Source organism: Lycium barbarum, chromosome 3 (assembly GCF_019175385.1).
Source record: "Lycium barbarum isolate Lr01 chromosome 3, ASM1917538v2, whole genome shotgun sequence".
In the NCBI taxonomy this organism is placed as follows: Eukaryota; Viridiplantae; Streptophyta; class Magnoliopsida; order Solanales; family Solanaceae; genus Lycium; species Lycium barbarum.
In genome coordinates, this window is record NC_083339.1 from 18,473,467 (window position 1) to 18,497,093 (window position 23,627).

The following is a 23,627-nucleotide window of genomic DNA, read 5'->3' on the forward strand; positions in this document are numbered from 1 at the left end:
ACAAATGAAAATGAAAAGCCAAGAAAACCTGAAGTAGCATCCACTCGTCCATCATAAGCAGTGACGGAGTCAGGATTCATATTAAGAGGTGTCAAAAAATATAAATATATCGTAGCCCAGGTTCGAAACACATGACCTTAGGAACTTTTTGCAGCCCCTTAACTTGAATAAGAAATTTGAAGTATCTAAAGATTATGCCTAGGTAATGGGTTTTATAATTTTATATGGGTTAAGGGGTTTTATGTCTAAAAATAGGTTATTTACTTTATTGAAAACAAGAACATAGTTTGATGACTTTATTGTCCAAAAAATTTCAAAAATTACTTTAATAGAACTTTTCTACGAGTTTAATGACCATTTAAGGAATTAATCTCTCAGCATAGCCAGGCCAAACAATTGTCAGTTTTTCTAACACTTGTGCATTCTTTAGGAAAAATCTTAGTAGCCTAGAGCCCCGCACTTTTCTAACCCAAAAAGAAAAAAAAAATTGGAACCAAACTAACCCATTAAAAAAAAACCCCCAGACTAGGCTTCACGCACAGAATCTGTGCGTGAAAGGACCAAACTGTAACTTTTTTAGTTTGTTCCTTTCACGCACAGATTCTGTGTGTGAAAGGGGCATTTTATTTTTTTTCCCTTTTTTTAAGCTATCAAAAATCACTTTTTTTTTCATACTTAGGGCAAAGATTAGTTATGTTTCAAAACTCCGAAATATCAATATTTTATATAGAACTTAATATATTTTTTTGCGTACAATAAATTCGGCTCATTACATCAAGTATACCTAAACGTTTGGATCGTCGTTTTAGGGGTTGTAGAGTGCCCCGAAGTAAGTTTTGTTTGCTTGAAAATTTTGTTCTTTGGAAATCAAACTCAAAATTAAGTTTTTTTCAGTACTTTGACCGAAGATTAGTCACGCTTCAAAATACTGGAATATAAATATTTTATATAGAATTTCATATTTTTTTAGTGTAAAATAATGTCGGCTCATTACATCAAGTATACATATATGTTTGGATCGTCATTTTAGGGGTTGTAAAGTGTCTCGAAGTAAGTTTGGAAACTTGTTATCTTTAAGTTTTTTTTTTCATACTTTGACCGAAGATTAGTCACGTTTCAAAATGTTGGAATATAAATATTTTATATAGAACTTAATATTTTTTTTAGCGTACAATAATATCGGCTCATTACATCAAGTATACATATGCCTCTTCACTCACGTAAATAAAAAATAAGGACCGGAGCATAGGTGGAAAACTAGTTGTAAATTGTTGAAACTTTAAATGGTCATAACTTTGCGCTCGGATGTCCGATTTACGCGTTTGTTTTTTTGATTCAGGGTATATTTTAGGCGGTTTAGCCGAGCCGATTTTCCAAAAAACACCCGTTATCCCATTCAATTTGAATTTTCCCCCAAATTTGTGCAAAAATTTCATTCTTTAGTAAAAATCTAATGATAAAAAATCCATTTCGAGATGCTAATCCCGTGGTAATGATGTTTTGAATGTCAAGTTCGAGGTTCAAAATTCAATTTATGAAAACGAGGTAGATAGCATTAGTGAACAATATAAAAAATAAAAAGTGTCTACTTTGCAACATTCACCAATTTGGCTTGGTGGTTTAGCCTCTCTTTTTTACTCACTTCTTTTTTATGCTAACAACATGGGATCAAATCTTGATGGGAGCATTGAATGAGATATATTATACCTTGGTTGAACCTCTCGTATTGGAAGAATTATTTTTTAATATAATATTTTTATTTCAAAACATTTAAATCAAAATCCTATAAAATATGACACTTAGATCTAAAGATGACAAGTTTCCAAGCAAACAAAACTTACTTCGGGGCACTCTACAACCCCTAAAACGACGATCTAAACGTTTAGATATACTTGATGTAATGAGCCGATGTTATTGTACGCAAAAAAATATATTAAGTTCTGTATAAAATATTGATATTTCGGGGTTTTGAAACATAACTAATCTTTGCTCAAAATATGAAAAAAAAAACGTGATTTTTGATAGCTTAAAAAAAGGGAAATAAAATAAAATGTCCCTTTCACGCACAGAAATCTATGCGTGAAGTCTAGTTTGGTTTTTTTTTTAATGGGTTAGTTTGATTCCAATTTTTTTTTTTTTTTTTTGGGTTACAAAAGTGCCAAGTCCATAGCCCCATCTCATTTGTTTCATATTTGAAACCAGCCAACTGAGCCAACCTCATATGAGATTCCAATGCTTTCACTAAGGTCATGCAGCTTCCAGTTCTCATTCCAGCCGAAATTTTCATCAGAAAATAATTTAAGAACCTCCAAGTTCGGAGAATGCTTGAGCAATAGCATCATGACTTGCATCCAGGCTTCATTAATTCTCACTGTCAATTTTAAAGACTTGAGCTTATAAAACATGACCGGAAAGTTTCTTACTTGATGAGATACACTATATATACAGACTCGAAATGGAACTCATGCATAATTTCAAAGCTGATGTAGAAGGGACATTCTTGATCATCTTATGCACAAGCATGCCAATTTTTTGAATTGGGCAATCTGCATCAAAAAAGAAGATGTGAACAACTTCTATAGGCAAGAGATTCTCTATATTTATATTTCAATACCTTGAGATTTGGGCAAGAAATCTTGACATTACAATTGTTGTAACTTTCTCCATTGCTATCATAGTTTAGTAGAGACATAAAACCCGAGACGTTGAAGCAATATGAAGCACAATCATAGTTCCAAAAGTACAATCTCCCGATATCAATTTTTCTAAGAGATGACATCTTGAGAATAAACAACTCGTCAAATGCTCGTTTGATAACTCAGCTTCCACAAGATCAAGAATTTGAGCTGACAGAAAAACATATGATCAAGATACTCAAGTATAGCCCCGGGCAACTATAATTTCTCAACTCTTAAAGATCCGCAAGTCGCAACATAATAAGGCAACTCAAATGACTCCACAGGACAAAAACTTAACATGAGTTCTCGAACATTTTGCCTTGTTGCAACACGAACCCAACGAAAAATAGTCACTTTATTGAAAATATTGCCATAATAGAGCTTAAACCAAATAATACTACTCGGCGCATTGGGAAATAAAGACCCAATTGATAAAATCTTTAAATTTCTCCGTCATAACCAAATCCCGCGGTTGTTTAACTCTTTCATAACCAAAGCGATTAATATCGAAATGCAAGTAAGGCATTATCCTCCATATATAGTGTTACACCCCACACTTTCAGAGAAGCACTTATCAAATTCTAACGTAAGTATGTTGAGCTATGGCTAAATAAAACAACTTTGGAATATAAGGAGCGGAGTATTATTGAGTATATTCTAGGAATAAAGAATGCACATAAGGAATGCGGGGAGGTTCTATAAGGAAATGAGTTGAAGAAATTGAGTTAATATGACTTTGGAAGAAGATGAGTGCTACTTTGAGCGACAAAGACTGAGCCAACTTGGGGAAAGAATATCTTCTAGCATATGAAGAATTTTGAAGTGAAACAAAAGCCTAAATTAAAGTTCATGAAGTCTAGTTTCCAACGCAACAAACCGCTTGTCGATACAACATCGGAGTAAAGAGTTATGGATGTTACAATCTAGCTAGTAGGCCAGGGATTTGATCTGCGTGAACGCGCAGAAGGGTGCCAGACAACTCAACGCGCCACCTCCCAGCGCGAACGCGTAGGGTTAATTCCTAAGTCGGTGGAACTGACTTTGGCAAGTATAAAAGAACCCTTTTGGTCATTTTTCGGGTCATTTTCAAACTCTAGACCATTCCACAACATACATGCATGTTCCTACAAGTCCATATGCCAATTGTGGTCATAAAGTGTTTAAGTTAGCCATCAATGAGGCTCGGGAAGCGTATAGGTTTTTGTAGTTCTTATTCTAACCATCAAATCTTGACGAGACGAAGGAATCTATCAAAGATAAATAAGATTTAAAGCTCTTCCGACCTTGATTGAGGTAAGGATATTCTTTTCTATTGGTATTATGAATTGTATTATGGGGATTTAGTTGATAAAGCTTCGTAAAGTCGATTGATGGTTGAGAAATTAGGTAAACATCGTGTGGGATGTTTTGTTGAGTATATTGGTATTGATGATGATGTTGTTGATATTAGTGCTGCTATTGTTGTTGTTTTATTGGTATCGTGATTTCGGGTTAGGGATATAAACAGAGGAGATGATGCCCGAATTTCGGCAGATTCTAAGAGGATTTAATTTGAGGCTTAAGACAGGCATATGACGATGAGTCTAACACTAGTATGAATTCTCTTAAATGTAGATTTACAAGCTTTAGAGGATAAGCGTTAAGTAGTTAAGGAGACCAAAAAGCTATGTTAAGGCTAATCCCTTTCTCTCAAAAGGCATGATTCTCTTCTTATGAACCTGTACATGTCTTCCATAATATCCTTATTCCCAACAAGCTAAAAGTTCATGGTTCTCAAAGTTCTTATGATGTTAAAGATAATGTTTTCTCTGATGATAATGATGATGATGATGATGATGATAATAATCCCATTCTAGAGATTTCAAAGATTATGTTTTGATGCTATTATGAGATTATTGAGCTTATTTCATGATTCTTTGATTTTATTCATTGTTGTTGATCTCACCTTGTGTTACTTGTTTCTTCAAGGTGGGATATAGCGATGATGATTGTTTCATAATATAAATCAGAGGTTACCGACCTTACGTCACTCCGATAGAGTAGAAATGTTTATTGGGCTCTCATGCATGCTTTATATATTATATATATGTATGATAATACCGTGCCTACATGGCCGAGCAGCACCACTACGGTGGGAGGCTTATGAATGATGATGTATGATATTATCGTGCCTACATGGTCGGGCAACACCACTAGTGGGCAGCATGAGATGATTACCCCGGACGCGGGCTAATGATGATAACACCGTGCCTATATGGTCAGGAAGTTTACTTACTTATATATATATATATATATATATATATATATATATATATATATGATGTTGTTTAAAAAAAAATATAAAAGTTAGCATGCATGGTATCCGCCTTGCAAGGCAATTAGATGTACAAGTTATCTCTTTATCACATGTTATGTTCCATATCTCGTGTTATGTTGTTATTCATGCCTTACTCAATACAGTATTCGTACTGACGTCCTTTCTTGTGGACACTGCGTTCATGCCCGCAGGTTCAGGTAGCCAGACTTGCGATCCTGCTTGGTAGGTCTTCCACTCAGCTGCAGTCAGTGCACTCCACCTGGTTTAGAGCTACAATTCCTTTTTGGTATGCTATTTTGACATGTATATATAGGTATAATAGGGTCTTGTCCGGTCCCTTCTACAGCTCGTGTTCCATAGAGGTCGGTAGACAGTTGCATGTAGTTGGGATGTTATGTAGCTTTGTCGGCTCTTATTTTGTTGTACAACTAATGTAGCGGCCTAGTCGGCTTGCACCGTTATCCTCAGCATATATATACGCGGATTGTGAGTTCTTGATGCATGCAGGAGTTAGTTTAGCTCAGTTATAAACTATATATGGGCCACCATGTTGCTCAGTGAGATGCAATTACAAGTTTAGGGGTGCTTGGTCAGTAGTGGTCGGGCACTCGTCACGACTCATCGGCTTGGGTCGTGACAAAATGGTATCAGAGCAGTTCTGCCCTAGGATTGTCTACAGACCATGTCTAGTAGAGTCTTCTTTATGGGTGTGAAGCACGCCACACTTATAAATAAGAGGCTGCGAGGCATTTAGGAATGAATTACCTTTCTTTCTATCTTAGTTCGTACAATATAGCCAGTGTCTAGGAAAGATCGTTAACCCTCTTTTCCTGTAGGTAAGTGCAGATTGATATAGATGAAAAGGACGGTTTCTGACAGTGGGGGTGCAAGGAAGGCCCTAGGGTGGACTCCGGACCATGGGAACCTGGACAGATTAGGAGGAGTCTTAGTTACTCTACTGAGTCTGATCCTTCTGAAGAGATGACTAAGATGACTCTCCCGGAGCCTGTGACTTCTATAGAGGAGGATCCGTCAGAGGATAACTATGAGACAGACTCGTCTGAGGGTTCGTATGAGACACCAGTGGAGTAGGAGGCTCCTGAGGCTGCACAGATTTGGTCCCTCCAGTTTCTCCTATGATTGAGCATTACGTTAGAGCAGCTATGAGTGTAAGTGTTACGAAATATTCTAGCCCTCTGTCTTGTACTTCAATCAATCAGGAGCTGCCAGAGTATTTGTATCCATCGGACTATGATGGGGAAAATGAGGATGGTCAAACAAGTGGATGGTGGGAGAATGATAAAAGAGATATTTCACTTCACAGTTCACAAGACCAGGACCAGGACAGGCCGTCTACAGGTATATGGGTCTTTTTACTGAAATTCCTTATGTTATGTGTGATTATTATAGGATATCATCTAATAGTTGACGAATGGGAATTTTAAAGAAACCGATAACTGATGTATTTACGGGTAATTATTACTAAGACATTTCTGCTACCATTAGGAACCCCGGGACTAGGAATGAAAGGCAGTCGCGTGTGTGCACTTATGGTTATGAAAGTTTTCTAGATATTAGAAGTTTCAAAGGTTACGATAGTATTTATCCAACCAGGGAAGTAAGGAACTTTTCCAAACATGAAGGGAATGCATTACAGGGTTTTATGTGGATGCTCCACTAGAACTTTAATTTTTTTTTTAAAGACATGCGATAAAAGACCATACAACAATAAAAAGGACGGATGTGACCCTTATAAGAAGGTTACCTTGATTTTTCAGACAGAGGTGGTAAAGACTACTTGACGATAGAAGAATAAGAGCGGTGTCAGCTTATGAGTAAAAAGGAAAGAAAAGTAAGTGTTTGAGTGGATATCATTCATTAAGTCTATATTGCCAGAGGCTCATAATCAGGGCTTAGAAAATATGCTAAGAAGTCCTACAGATTCAGACATGTGAGAAATATGAGGAACCAGAATAGCCCAAGGGAAATTAGGAGCATATGAGTCTTACAATTAGAATCTTAAATGATCGTGGGGTATGAGTCTGGCTAATTAGGCCAAAAAGAGGGGAGATGTATTAAAGTCACAGATTCAGGATAATTTTAAATAGCATTGATATGTTTCGTAAATGAGGTATTAATAAGCGATGTAAACGATAACTCGTGCGTGGCCATATCAAATATTATGCGTGCCCTTACGATCGATCTTACGATATGTTAAAGGTATTGATTGAGCTGGGTATTGAAGTTAAGGTAGCAAGTGCTACAGGGTAGATTGATATTGCTTTTCCCGAATGTTAAAGTTGGGTAACCATGATGCAACAATATTAGGGAGAAGAAGAATATGTGACCTAAGAGTACGAAGATTATGATGCCATGAGAAGAAGAGAAGTGTAAGCAAGGGAAGTATGTTGCTAGTAAAGGTCAAGAAAAGTTTCCGAGAAAAGGGTTAAGGCGGCGTTAGAGGCGAAGATCCATTCGAATAAATTTTTAAAGTAAGTAGGCAGGAAGGATAAAGTATGGCAATATGTGATAAAGGACGAATGCAAAGATCCCAGAAATAGATCTTGATAAACAGGGTTGAAGTATAATAACTATGGGTATGGATATACCCTGAGAAGGATAACCAGGTTTATGAAAGGTGTCAAGGGATTTCTGACTCTTAAACTACTTTCGAAAGGATAAATATGAAGCCATATTGATACGTTCACCTAGAAAAAGGAAAGCCCCCCCTCCCTCCCCCTCCCCAAAAAGACGATTTTAGTAATAGAAAATATTCATACCTCTAATAGGATATTTTACGAATTCTAGGGCCAATGCTATAGAATGGCAAGTGGGGGCAGAGCACTTTATGAGCAACGGAAGTCAAGAATGACCCTAAGAGCGAAAGTAAGGAAAGTGTACTAATGAACTGGTTAAAGGAAGTTGTGTAACCATCAAGGACAAAAGGAAGGATAATAAGCTAACAAGTCTAGCCAAGAGGCAAAACATCGATAGCATGGGACAAGAGTCTTGATAAGGAGTACAAAAATTTGATCATAAAGGAAATAGGATGAATGTACGAGGGATATGTATAAATACAAACAAGTTATGGTATTGAAAGGGAAGCTAAGAAAGGGACAAGGGTTGACAAGATATTGGAATAACTATGACGCCTGACTATGGTACAACCACCTAGTAAAGAAAGACTACCGAACAACATGAGTTGGGCAAATGAAAGAGCGGGTCGTGAAAAATAGATGCGATAGTACATCGACTTACGATAGTATTAAAAGAAGAAACCAGCTTTGGTTGGCTAAAAGATAAGGTCAGTATAGAAGAGGGAACAAACAAAAGTCTCCAATCGCAAAAAGGTAAATAGAGGAAATGAGTATTAAAGACTTCGAATATCTGTGTGACTGATAAACTCAAAAACAAATAGGGCATGCCGGATTATAGGGGAGATTTATCAGGCAAGAATCAAGCAAAGGCCAAGAGTCCAAGAAGAATCTCAAAGGTGGTAATAAAGGAATGGCACGTCTAAATGGAACAAAGCTGGTGGCAATGAAACCTCATGGAACAAGCAAAGTAATCGTTCTGCTAGGTATCTATGATTGAAAAACTGTAGGTAAAAGGAAGAGTGAAATAATTTGAATTCGCTGCAAGGTAAGGAACCTGGTTCATATTTTGGCAAATTTCCAAATTTATCCCTAATTTATCAGCCGGACTAAAGGATTAGAAACTTCAAGGATAAATTGAAAGAAGAGGATCACTGAAGAGGAGTTTCATGATATTCTTGATGTAAGCACAAGAATTACCGATAGCCCAGACCGAGCATAAGAAGCTTTATTAAAAGACAGAGAATCAAGTAAAATGTATGGTGAAAGGAAATTTTGGTGTTATATTAGCTAGAAGATAAAGTACCGCAAGGATCGATTTAGTCGCTACAAGAAAGCAAGGGATACTATATTACCAGTTTCTGAGGTTATCCTTTAAGGGGAAAGAATAAGTTAAACTCCAGGAAGATGAAGGCATGGATATCTGTGAAGCTTAAGAAGGATACATAAAGGTCAAAGGAGTAAGAATTTCTGACATACTAAAAGGAAATAAAAAGGAGAATGGGACCAAAAGTGGAGAAAGGTATGTAATGAGTACTGAGTAAATGAACATTTAACGGTGTAAATGATAAGGGTCGAAAAGACAACGAGGATGGTAAAGGATGAAGAACTAGTGGACAGAAGGGTGATGAGAAAAAGGGATAATTGTGAATACAAGCATAAATTGTAGCCACAAGAGAAGGAGGATAATATTCAAGAATCACTTGGGCAAGAAATTCAGCGAACTCGAGAGTACACACATTGGTGGTAACCCACGATAATCCAAGAATACCAGAGGAATTGTGAAACCATGAATATAGAGTCTACATATACGTAAGGACGATGAGCTAGAAATTACATGAGGAAGAACTGTATATGTTAAGAAGAAACCATGTTATTGCTCATATAAAGAAACCAAGGAATCCAAGAAAGATTAACTGTCAAAAATTGAGGCGCGCTCTAGTGTAAACGATCATCAAATACTAGCGCAGTAAGACTGGGAATGCCAAATATCTAGTGTCAGAAAATCCAAAAAGGGTTAAGGAAAATATTAACTAGTTGAGTAGAATCAATCAGTACCGATACAACTGAACGGTATGCAGACAAGAGATTGAGTAACATTTCAGCAGAAGAGCTCCAGATATAATTATTAATCAATTAAGAAATAGAGGGTAGAGCTCATATGGGTAAAAAGGAAGGAAAGAATTAAATATCAAGTTGATCACTATTCATATGAATGATGAGGTTAATGGATAAGTTCTCAGAAATCGCCAGCAGAATATAAGGAAAGATTGAATGGACTATAAATATAAAGGTTTAGTCCCTAAAAATGGACAGGAGAATATTGTCACTGCAACAAATCTATATAACATCAAAAGTCAGCAAGTTATGGTTATGGTTTATCAACTTAAGGTGTATCGCCTTCAAGGGGCCGCAAGGAGGATCATAAGTTGCGTAGTTTGAATAAGTTCGGTTCTGAATACGTGAGCAAGACTGCAAGTAAGTAAAATAATAATAGCAGATGCAGGTGAGGATATTGATATTAACGTTGAAACGAGTTCTACTTTAATATTCGAGGACGAATGTTCCTAAGGGGGGAGGAATGTTACACCCTGTACTTTTGGAGAAGCACTTATCAAATTCTAACGTAAGTATGTTGAGCTATGGCTAAGTAAAACAACTTTGAAATATGAGGAGCGGAGTATTATTGAGTATATTCTAGGAGTAAAGAATGCACATATGAATGCCAAGAGGTCCTATAAGGAAATGAGTTGAAGAAATTGAGTTAGTATAACTTTGGAAGAAGATGAGTGCCACTTTGAACGACAAAGTATGAGCCAACTTGGGGAAAAATATCTTCTAGCATATGAAGAGTTTTGAAGTGAAACAAAATCCTAAATTGAAGTCCATGAAGTCCAGTTTCCAACGCAATAAATCGCTCGTTGATATGGCATCGGAGTAAAGAGTTATGCACGTTACAAGTCTAGCTAGCAGGCCAGGGATTTGGTCTGCGCGAACGCACCACCACTGGGTGTAAACGATCAGAAGGGTACCAACCAGCTCAAATGCGCTACCTCCCAGCGTGAAGGACGCGCAAGGTTAATTCTTAAGTCGGTGGAACCGACTTTGGCAAGTATAAAAGGACCCTTTTGGTCATTTTTCTGCTCATTTTCCAACTCTAGACCTTGATTGAGGTAAGAATATTTTTTTCTATTGGTATTATGAATTGTATTATGGGGATTTAGTTGATAAAGCTTCGTAAAGTCGATTGATTGGTTGAGAAATTGGGTAAACATCGTGTGGGATATTTTGTTGAGTATATTGGTATTGATGATGATATTGTTGTTGATATTAGTGTTGCTATTGTTGTTGTTTTATTGGTATTGTGATTTCGGGTTAGGGATATAAACAGAGGAAATGCTGCCCGAATATGGGCAGATTCTAAGAGGATTTAATTTGAGGCTTAAGACAAGCATATGACGTTGAGTCTAACACTAGTATGAATTAACTTGAATGTAGATTTACGAGCTTGGGAGGATAAGCATTAAGTAGTTAAGGAGACCAAAAAGGTATGTTAAGGCTAATCCATTTCTTTCTAAAGGCATGATTCTCTTCTTATGAACCCATACATGTCTTTCATAATATCCTTATTCCCAACAAGCTAGAAGTTCATGGTTCTCAAAGTTCATATGATGTTAAAGATAGATGTTTTCTATTATGATAATGATGATGATGATGATCCCATTCTAGAGATTCCAAAGCTTATGTTTTGATGCTGTTATAAGATTGTTGAGCTTATTTCATGATTTTCTTGATTTTATTCATTGTTGTTGATCTCACCTTATGTTACTTGTTCCTTCAAGGTGGGATATAGCGATGATAATTGTTCCATAATATAAATTGGAGGTTACCGACCTTACGTCACTCGATAGAGCAGAAATGTTTCATTGGGCTCTCATGCTATATATATATATATATATATATATATATATATATATATATATATATATATGTGTGTGTGTGTGTGTGTGTGTGTGTGTGTGTGTGTGTGTGTATGATTATACCGTGCCTACATGGCCGGGCAGCACCACTACGGTAGGTGGCTTATGGATGATGATGTATGATATTACCGTGCCTACATGGGCAGGCAGAACCACTAGTGGGTGGCGTGAGATGATTACCCCAAACACGGGAGGCCCGGCGGGCTAATGATGATAACACCGTGCCTATATGGCCGAGTAGTCTGACACCGTACCTATATGATCGGGCAGTTTACTTATATATATATATATATATATATATATGATGTTGTTTAAAAAAAAATATGAAAGTTAGCATGCATGGTATCCGCTTTACGAGGCAATCAGATGTACAGGTTATCTCTTTATCACATGTTATGTTCCATATCTCGTGTTATGTTGTTATTCACGCCTTACATACTCAGTACATTATTCGTACTGATGCCCTTTCTTGTGGACACTGCGTTCATGCCCGCAGGTTCAGGTAGACAGACCAGCGATCCAGGTTAGTAGGCCTTCCACTCAGCTGCAGTCAGTGCGCTTCACTTGGTTCGGAGCTGCAGTTCCTTTTTGGTATGCTATTTTGACATGTATATATAGGTATGACGGGGCATTGTCCCGTCTCTTCTACAGCTCGTGTTCCATAGAGGTTGGTAGACAGTTGCATGTAGTTGGGATGTTATGTAGCTTTGTCGGCTCTTATTTTGTTGTACAGCTTATGTAGCAGCTTAGTCGGCTTGCACTGTTATCCTCAGCACTTATGTTTATATATATACGCAGATTGTGAGTTCTTGATGCATATAGGAGTTAGTATAGCTCAGTTATAAACTATGTATGGGCCACCATGTTGCTCAGTGAGATGCAATTACAAGTTTAGGGGTGCATGGTCAGTAGTGGTCGGGCACTCGTCACGACTCATCGGCTTGGGTCGTGACATATAGTTCCATTTTTTAGACAAAATACTTAACTGAGCAACATCAAAGATGTAAAGAAATGAAAGGATATTGGACATGTAGAGCATCATCTGGTAGATAGCTAATTTTGTCTATCACTTTACTTGTAGCACTGTTAGCTAGAAATTTGGGTTTTAGTGATGATGTTTGCATCAAATCTTTCATTTTTATTTAACATTAAAAAGTAGAATACAGTAGTGATTTTCACTGAATAGTAACTTTGCCTTGCATTGGAAGAGTTATCAGTCGAATTTTGAATCAGGTGGCTGCCAGTCTTTCTTGTGGGTGTGTGTAGGGGTTTACCAAATTATATTTTGGCTTAGGTCCCATTTAGACATAATTTGAGATCAGGTTGATATGAAGTTGATTTTTTTTTTTTGACATGCAATTTGAATTTTTAAAGTTTTATTTTTCTCATAAACATGAAAATCCCACAATTTGTAAAAATTATTAAAACTTTCTCAACTCTTATACAATATAATCTTACCAACTAATCAAATCATAGTTCATAATCAAGGTATCGAAATATCCTAAGGTGCTACATTAAAATTTATAGATCTCCATATTCCTTTTATAACTAAACAAGTGTACGTGCGTGCTTTAATTTGTGTGGTTGTAAAAATAACAAATTAAATTTGTAACATATCTTTTGTGAACGTAGTCAAGATTAGGGAGATAAAAAAATTCTCTTTATGATCTTTTAAGTCCTGGATTAATTAAATTACCCTTATATCACGAAAAAGATACAAAATAAATTTTATAAATTGATTAAATCACAAGTATATATAGTTTATCTTTCATATGAGAAACTTGGAGAATTTACCAAAGGAAGTTATTACTTCCATTATTGTGGAGTAATTGAGCTTTGGATTACCGGTGGTACTGGATCCTTTTATCTCCTCAATAAGCTATATCAAAAGGTTGCCCTTTTTTTAACTTGTTTCTCAGGAGCTCTCCCTTTTTGCTCTCTTGATGGCTTGAATCACAGCATTCGGATTTGAAGTTGAGGAAGCTTAGATTTGAGCAACCCTTGTTGTCAAAAGGTTGCCGCGATTACATTGCTTAAATATGTTTTAATATTTTAGATGTATTTAGAGACAACTGAATAATACTCGGGAAATAAGTTATACTCTAAATTTTGAATCAAATCACTACTTTAGGAGTACCAAATTTCACGAAGCCTGGACAAATGAAGACAATTTATCTTGGTCACTATCACTAGTGAATTTATCCCCATTTCATGCGGTAGGGATTAGTGCATTTTAGAAATATTATTTTTTATAAATTTATAAATCCAGTAGCCGCAAAAAGAAAAAGGAAACTATCATGTATATGCATATAAAATCTGTTTTGATTCTATAAATTATTAAAAAAAAGTTTCTCACATTTTGAGCTTATATGAATTGCATTCTTCTTTATCATATATTCCTTTAAATGAAAAAGAAAGATTGTCGAGGAAAATTTTGAGAAAAACATTTTCGACGAACATTAACTTCTACGTATATGTGTGTGGGTGTGCGTTGGTTTAATATATACTAAAATCTGTATAAATATATAAAGCAGGGCATAGACCCTGCTGATGTGGCAGGCCTCACAGTCCAGGAAAATTATTTTTCTATTTTCTCAGATTTTTGCCATTTTACTCAAATATTGCCTTCTTAAAATTAATTAATATTTTCCCATCAAAACCGCTCCCTAATTGCAATTGTAACGGTTCACTCATTCTTTCCAACTCCCCGCGCCTCTTTGTCTTACAAACTACACCTCTTATTTTGACGTGTCCTCTTAATTAGGGTTTTGCTTCATCTCTTTTTACAATGAAATTCAACTATCCAGCACAGAGAAGAAACAAGACGAACTTCTTGACCCAGTTGATCAAAGGCTGCACAGATTTCAGTGAAAACACAAAGGTAATAAGTGAATTCGTTGGATCAATTTTCAAAATCTTTTCTAAAATTGACCAGAAGTTTTGATTCGTTACACCTGTGGAAAATTTCCTTCTCAAATTCCCACTGTTGAAAATTTACACTCTAAAGTTTGCATAATGGGTGTCGAAGAAGTTGATTTATTCGTCTCTTTTACATCTCTATTTGAGTATTCGTGAAGATGATTAATGCCCTAATTGCCAATTTTACATTGATTTTTTTCTTGCAGATGTGATGATACGTGGTGCACATCTTTCCCCTTTTCTTAACTTTAAGGTAGTACTAAATTTATCCTCAACTAATCAGTTGATATTTTTTTTTGTATATACAAATTGAGAATTCACCTGTTTCTTTCAATTTATTTTGCGCCTCTTATGTGCTATTTGTTGGTTTACTGGGATTAACTCTGTATTTGTCTATTATGATAAGCTACAGATGGTGTTTTTCCCCCAGTTTTGGGTTTACTTGCATTGTGGGTAAAATATACTCCTATTTTAATTTGTTGATTTAATAGTGTCTTACTTTATAAGTCTACCAGGGAGTTAGCTAATTTAGTATAACCAGTCTATATCAATGCATTAGAAATTGGCAAAAAAATAAATTATTTTGGTATTTCTAAATTTAGTATTGTTGAAGAATTTGCGTTTTAGTTTTGAGAACGTGTCTCTTAAATCTATTTTTTTTTTTTATCTTGCAGTATTGAAAATGAAAACCCCATTGCACGAATTGTTAGCTTTTATAGGATTTTGTTTAAGTTTTCACTATAAAGGTTGATGGTTATCTCCGTTGGTTCAATTGTTGTTTAGTACATCTAATTCTAAACAAAAAATACATGCATATGACGTAGTGCAAGGGTCTGCAAGCAATTTCCTCTTTTTTTTTTTTTTTAATCATTGAACCCTCTTTTCGGAAATGAATTTAGTTAAAAAAAAACTCTTTTCAAAATAAAAGTGTAAATATCTTATCATAGTTGCGTAATTAATAACAATCAACAATGTTGTTAAGAATGAAAGGTTCGTACAATGGTTATTCTTCTTAAAAACAATAATTTTGTTCTTAAATCCAGGAAAAAGGGCCTTTTAAAAGTTGAACAATTATTCTTCTTCAAAAACTATAACTTTTTCTAAGTTACAGGAAAAAGAGCCTTTTGAAGTTGAATTTTCATTTTTTTTTCCGGGCTTTTATTCCTTTAAGCCAAGAGTGTTTAGATACAACTCTAATTACATTTCAGTTCTTTTCTCCCTTCCTCTATATAATAAAGTTCTTAGACATTTCAAGCTAAGTTTGAATAACAAAAGTCGAATTAATTCTGATAGCTTATAACTTTGTGTTCATGTTACTGTGCAGACAAGATTCAAGAAAACTGAATTGCTTTCTTTCTCCATAAAGGGGCTCTATATAAAGTTTTTTTTTTCTTTTTTTTATCTTTCTAGGTATCCATTGTTTATTTTCTATTTATTCTGCTTGGTGCCTCCTCTTCAGATTTGGTCATCTAATTAACATAATGCATGACATAGAGTAGTACTACGCTCATTTGCTCTTTCAGTGATTTAGGGGAGAAATATTTTTATTGTTTGCTGCGTTTTGTTATATTCTAATCTTAGGGGTTTTGTATTACATGTATGGCGCATTGATTATCTATTGTTTGGTATATTGAATAATTATAAGCAGAGAAGAAATGGTCAGAAGAAGCCAACGTCAAATAACTCTTCCCACAAAGAAGAAGGCGAAGGCTGTGAAGAAGCTCCCCGTTCCTATTTTTAGACTACTATATGTTAATTTTCCATTAAGTGAACTTTCAAATAATATGTATGCTAACTATGAGAGTATAGATAATACCGATCTTTTACCTTCCAAGAAAAAAATATAGCAGTTTGTACTCTAAAGGTTAACTGAAAGTGATTTCTTTAATTCTATAACTACTGAAAATATATAAATTTACGGATGTTGATTGATATGTAGGATACGTGGTTTTTGCAGGTTGAATCCTGAGGAAATATTGGCTGAAGCAGAATTCCTACAAGCTTTCATTGTTATATTTGGAGGTTTGACTTTCATTGCAAGTTCTTATAGATGACATATTAATTTGTATACACTATCATCAAAAATATAAAAGATGAATGTATCACTATTAATGTATTTTTACCGGTTGTAATATGCTAATATTTTATTTACCTATTAAATGCATATATATTCAAAGAGAAAGCCTGGCAGTCTATACCTTACAACCATTTTAGTTATAGATGGCCTCCAAGTAACTTTGATTTTCTGTAGTAAATTTGGAAAGCATATAGGAAATGACATCAATTAGTCTCCATATCCTTTTGTTATGTCTAAATCTAGGATCTAGATTTTGCAAACATATTTACGGCTTTTCTTGGTTTAAATATTTTAAAAGTGAATTTTGTCTTTGGTATTTATTTGACTAACACACATCATCTTCATTGTGAAGAAAAATGATGAAATTTCTACCTTTTATGCAACAACTACATTCATCGGCTACAGTGATCTGGTGAAATGTGCTTCCATCTAGGTACATGGAGAATGGAATTCTTAAGTATCATCTTATGGACGTTCTGAATCTGGATTGGACATAAGGGCATGAAATTTGCATAAGATCAACAAAAGTACTTTACTATCTTCATACTGGTTTTCATAAGGCAATTATCTACTGATATGTCAAGTCGTTGAACATACTTCTTGACGAAAATCTCCGGGCTAAAGTTTCTGATTTTGAATTATAAAAAATTGGTCCGGAAATTGATGAAACACATGTTAGTATTGCAGTGAAAGAAAGTTTCAGATATCTTTATCAGGAGTATTTGACAAGGCAACAAAATGTGTATATATATATATATATATATATATAGACTGGGAATAGCACAGGCTGAGTTGGCACCTCTCTAAGGCCTGGATTCCTATTTATCTTTTTTGTGGTTTTTTTGCATTTTCCCTTAAATATTTCATTCTCCTTAATACACACCAAAGGTCAACAGTCACGACTAATTAAAGCCACTAACAGTCGTTTCAGTCCCCTAATCCATCAATTGGAAAACCCAAAGACCTCTTTAACTTGCCTGCATTTCCAACACAACGACGAAGAAGAAATCAATGGTTCTGCAAGAGTTCTTTCCATTCTCTCTCGGTCGAAGCCGCTGCAAGAGTTTTCTCTCCACTGATACGCAAATAGTTTCATCCCCGTGTCCTAATCTAATAGAATGAAAGTTTTTTCTCTTTAACCTTCTTGGTTCATCTTCTTTGAATAGTTATATACTCCATTGGTTGCGCCAAATAAGTGACTAATTTAGATTCACTTAGTTGATCTTGAATTTGGTAACTTCTACTTTTAATTCGATCAAGAACTAACAAGTGTATTACTTAGAATTCCTGGAATCTGATATTCTCACTTTGTGTGTAGGGAAAATGACTTTGAAAAGTGGTTAATTTATGGGAATAATTGCAGGTATCATAGACATCTTTGTAATTTCGCTGCAAGTTTTTACACTTGAAGATTGGAGTTTACTTCCTCGGTCCGGTTGTTATATTATTAGCTTTTAAATTGCATTCATATGATCCAATGCAAGGTTCTGCAAATAATTTCTTGTTTTTTAAGTTTTTTATCCTTCTTTTTGCTCTTTTCTCTTTGCATAGTGTCAGTTTGTATTTTTGTATTGTTCAATGTTCTTATTTCATTTTCTTGGCAGAAAGTTGAAATAAAATATAATGAAATGTTAACTGAACTTAGAATTGGATCTGCGCAAGAACCCAGTATATGATTTGGGAGTTAGAGTTCAAACTCCCAAAAAATATGAGGAAAACGATGTTTACGGGCAATTATTACACAACTTAATAATTCAAGGTTTATTGGTAGAACCTTTCATTTTCTTAATATTATTCAGCCTATTTGAACTATTTTAGGGAAATTATTGTTTGCTGGGCAGCTTGGGCTATTATTTTCATTCATTTATAGTATGAGAAAATAAAAGTAGGAGTTACAGTGATCCACATAAATACATAGATGAATATGGTCCTGTTTAATTCAGTAATGCCTTTGTATTTTAGCCTGTATATGCACATTTATGTGGCTCACTGATAAATTATGATTTCACTTTTTCTCCCCTGTGTCAAGTTTAGATATTCTTTAAGATTTGGTTAGCATGATCTGATGCTCCTTTCTCAAAATATCCTCCAATTCAATGAAGGTACATTAATTAGGATAGCTGCAGCCACATTTTTGTTTCTGGTGGAGCCACTTTAAAGTTTAATCATACTTACATTACACATTTTATATTTCTCAGCTGTTGCTAATGATATTGCAAGATGCAACTCCCAGCCTTGATTACGATAGACTATGAGAGGAACAAAGCATTCTCTAAGGCACTTTTTAAATACTTGACTCTTGACTGATAATGTTGTTGACGTTAGTGTTTCCATTACTTTTACTCCTTGCTTCAATTTTGTTGCTTGTGGAAATCCTAGCATTTATCAGAGAGTTTAATTAAGTATTCAACTGCTATTCGACGGTTCATCTAATAGAAACAATTTCCATTTGATATGTGTTGCTTTCTGATGTTTTTTGTCGAATACTTCAGCAAAAGAAGGCATAGGATGACTACAATGTTATGAGATGCGGTTAAACAGAGGTTATTTTCATACTTCTTAAATTTCTTTGCATTGTGCTTATGGAGTTGTAATAGAACATCAGAACGATCACCTCCAAGAAGTAAATTGCCAAATTTACAGCTACCGATGAAGTTTCATGGCCATGTGAAGAGCAAAATTAGTAGCTAATCAAGAATTTTGATTTTTTCAGAAACCTTCCAAGTAGTAAGTCGCTTTATTTCCTTCCATTCCTACAGAATGCATCTGCTGACTATTGTTTGCTATCCAGAAAAATTTGACTTGTGTATTTTTTTTATACCCACAAGTTTGGACTCCCGGGACAAAGATTAAAGATACATTCTCTTTCTAATTAAAGGGGGGAAAAGCACGAAGTTGGGCTTCATTGGAAGAGTTTACCTTGAAATGTGATCCTACATTAACTCTTCAACAATGGTCGTAGGCTGAGTAAGGTTTCAAATAGACCATGGTTTCATCAAGAAAAGGCCAAACCACGATGCCGGGGGGAAGATTTAGGATATTCTGTTGAATAAGTACAACGAAGATTTGGAAAACAAGAATAGCAAGAGATTCAGACATGGGGACCGGCTAATGACTTCACTAGCTCGATGTATCCTTTCTTCCTCTCTGTTGCTGGAGCAGATAGGGAATGAGATAAAAGTTATAGCAAGTTAATATGTAGTTTAAGTATCTTCCTGTTGTAGTCAATTTGAAACTAAAGTTGAACAAGAATTGTGTTTTAGAGCAAATTACAAACATGCAAGTACTTTTAAGACATCAAACATAGGATGCCAAATTTCGAAAAAGTATCGCCTTAGATCTGTTATACAAATTGCATTTCTTTTTAACAGGATTAGCCAAATTGCTTTAAGTTAAACATCTTATAATATGACATGAAAGCGTTGTAGACTATTTATGGGAAATGCCTACATTGAGAATTTTGGAGCTAATTATTGGACCAAAGATCATACTTAACATGCTGATTTCTTCAAACATCACTTGATGTTTAATTTTATGACCGCGCGAAGCGCGGACAAATTTACTAGTTAATATATAAAATTAAGTTAGGAATAGACATTCCTATGTGACACCTCTCTATTGCCTCTATTGACATTTATTGTTTTTGGCCTTTTTCGGCCTTTTTCCTATTTTTGTCCATTCATGTGCTATATTTAAAAGCTAATAAAAGAGAAAGCCATTTAAGAATATTAAAACTTATTAATTATCTAATAAACATGATTAAATATCATTCCGCTAACGTTGAGAAGTGCAAGAGTCATCTTTAGCAACTAATTCTGGCACCTCTTCGTAATGTATTTAATTTCTAATAATGTTATACATTGAATTGCCTACTTAATTTCTCCTTATGACCTTGAGACGTTTTCCTTTTCTATATTTTCCCCAATTTATCATTTGGTGATGTTTAAATGGTGCCTCTATCATCCATTCTTCTTTTATACTCTGATCGTTTTGTGTTTAATGTGTCAATATACAGACATGAGTTTGCTATTCAGGTACTATTGCTTTGGCTTAAACAAAATTCAGCTGCAAATACTTTTAATCTTTTGTTACGTAATTCAGCAAATATTCGTTCTTCCTTTTCTCTGGCTGAGTTTCCTTCAATTATTTTTGTGATTTGTAGAAACTTATTTACGTGGTACTGATGAACTTATGTTTCCAGATTGTGTCGATAATTTTATGGAAAACTTGCAAAAATTGTTTGACATGAGTTACGTCCCGATATAGGTAGGAAAAAGACGTCTTTGTTTTCTTGGGTCTTGTATAGCTATTCTATAAATTAGAATTTACATTAACATCTTTTTCTAATGGAATAAAGATAATATATCAGTTGTTTTTTGTGTTCTAAGCAGCAAGACAACGGACAATTACAACACTATTGGTAGGCCGGTCATATGTTTAATTGTATGTACCACCAACATAACAATGTGCAAGTAAATTAATTGTCTGCTCCATTATTTGTTTCATTCATGCACACGGTGAGTGTTTATCCTCCGATTTATCCTTCAAGTATGTTATTCCCCTAATGATACTTTTGGCCATTTGATATTATAGTAGAGTTTTCAAGAAATTAAACGGATGGGTACGGAAAATCTAGGATCTTCCTCGCATGACTATGAATTTTAGTTGTTAACTATAATATTTTTGTATATGATAATTACGGGGGTGTCAGATAATATTCACAATATCTTTGTATATGCATGGAATTCATTTAAAATTTGTGAATGATAATTTAATAAAGGTGGCTTGACACCTTTCTTTAACCAAAAAACCTGTTTATCTTTTTTTTATTCTTCAATTTTACCGTTCTCCTAATTATAGTATGCCAAAAAGAGTATAAATATTTTGGATCTTTTCCGCGTCTTTACAAAATGTAACTACTCCGTTAATTAATCATAAAATGTCATAAAGACTAAATGTTGTGGGTCTTTTCCCTACTTAATGTCTTTACAGATTACTCATAATTACTTCATTAATTAATTATTGTGGGACAGCCGGATTTGAATTTATAAATTGCATTAATCTATTAAATTGCTTCAGATTCTTGCCATGGAGATCAACTCGGAAAACTAGCTATTATGAGTTTAATCATCTAATAATTGAGAAGACGGTTAGCTCACAAAATTGAGTTTAGAGAAGGTCATGCTCGCTTGCCTTTGTTGATCAAGGGTTTTGATGAAATGAATTATTATTTAATGAGCTTTATGTGACGCGAACTTAAATAAATCAACAATTCTCAGCAGGTACCTACGGAAAATTAAAAGAAAACATGAGAGGGAATTATGTTACTTGAGTTCCCTTCCCCAATTGATAAGACTATTTCACAAAAACTCCTCCTTAGACCTACAAAAAGATGTGTGGTATTTTTGTTTGAATTTGCTTTTCTGTTATACTTTCTTTTTTATATATTTTCCTTATGTATTTGATCTATAATTTCTTTTTACTTGTATGTCTCACCTTATCTGTTTTTTTAGGTGTTCCAAAATTAATTATTTTCTATATTAATTAAATAAAAAAGAGATACGTTTCCCGCAGTTCAGTTAACTAGTATGTATATGAGGTGCTTCGATTTTGAATGCATGTATTTAGGTACTTTGATTTCACACACTACGTAAAGTGACGAAGAAGCCAAAAATTTGCGGGAGTGGACACCAACCTCGGTGGTCAATAATTCCCATTATATATTTTGACCAATGTATGATCTTTGCTTTCATAAGGTGCAGATCATATGAACCAAAAGAAATGAAACAATAATAATAAGCGACTTTTGTTGGCTAATATTAACGTTTAGTCATCACAACTCGCATCAATCAATAGAACTCAGTCTTGGGTATGAAAAATCACAAATAATACAGTCAAATCTCTTTATAATAACATTGTTGGGTTCAAAATATTTTATTAATTGTTATAGATAATGGTTGTTATACATATATAACATCATTGACCTTCAAATAATATTTCACTGTTATAGGCAAAAAAGAATGCATGAAGTCTTGAGATAATTACACTCTATATTAATTAGGATAATAATGCTATCAAAATTGACTCAATTTTTCAAATTTCACAAAAAATGATTCACTCCCTCCTCCTCCTCCTCCCTCTCTCCACCCACTGCCTCCTCCTCGTCTTTCTCTTTCTACACACACACATGAACTCCATCTCTTTTTCCACCAGACAACCTATGTGTGACAGTGCCTTTAGTACAATTTCAACAATTCAGAGAAAATAATGAAATACACAAGTATTAGCAACAATACTTGGAGTAATTAACTTTTTTAAAGTACAAGCCAAGTACATGACAAAGCTCAATTTTGGCATTTATAGATTTTGAAGTTGTCTTTAATTTGATTCAAGGAGTTCAGATTTGTTGAATAGAATCTGTTGTTTGAAGCTGAAAAACATGATTATCTATTGATTTAACATGAACAAGAAACAAAAACTCCATAAGCGGCCATTATTGAAGCTCGAAGCTTCAAAGTTTGAAATCAGGTTTCCATAAATAAGCTCCATTTTAAGTGGGTATTGTTGTAAAAGATGGGGTACGTATTGAGGAACCTAAATATGAAATTTAGGATGATGTGATGTAGCTTTTGAGGTGTTTTGGATGGATTTGGTGCTTGGATTCAAGTAAGAAGATGACGTTAGTTTGAAGTTAGTTTTTGTATAATAGTGTATAATATTGTATAATAGCGTATATGAGTAAATACACATCTCTTATAATTTTGTATAACATTGACAATATTGTATAATAGAGTATATGAGGATATAAACTCCTTATATAATTTTGTATAATGCTTGTATATTGAATGTATAATATTGTATCTCGAGTTTTTAAACATTGTTGTAAAGAAAATCGGAGTTTGTATAATGTTGTATATCATGTGTTTAATAATGTATACCAGATTTTTGAATAATTTTGTATACATTCATATATTCGTGTATAATATTGTATAATTATATTTTTTTAGTGTATATATGTCACACCCCACCCTTGGCAAGGCGTGACTGGCACCTAGCACCCTA

The 23,627-nt window shown here is 34.5% G+C and overlaps 1 long non-coding RNA gene and 1 pseudogene across 4 annotated transcripts; one reads left to right on the top strand and one right to left on the bottom strand.

The window, feature by feature from the left end:
• Positions 1-358: 358 nt before the first annotated feature.
• On the bottom strand, positions 359-12,705 carry LOC132630437 (F-box/FBD/LRR-repeat protein At3g52680-like; annotated as a pseudogene).
• Positions 12,706-14,152: 1,447 nt separating this feature from the next.
• LOC132633787 (uncharacterized) lies at positions 14,153-19,862 on the top strand. 4 transcript variants are annotated; one of them, XR_009579807.1, is made up of 5 exons: positions 14,153-14,450; positions 14,695-14,741; positions 16,446-19,108; positions 19,209-19,292; positions 19,394-19,862. It is a non-coding gene; the product is annotated as an uncharacterized LOC132633787 (long non-coding RNA). The 4 variants fall into 4 exon arrangements; XR_009579809.1 differs by having other exon boundaries at positions 19,444-19,862; XR_009579808.1 differs by having other exon boundaries at positions 16,446-19,292.
• The last annotated feature ends 3,765 nt before the right edge of the window (positions 19,863-23,627 follow it).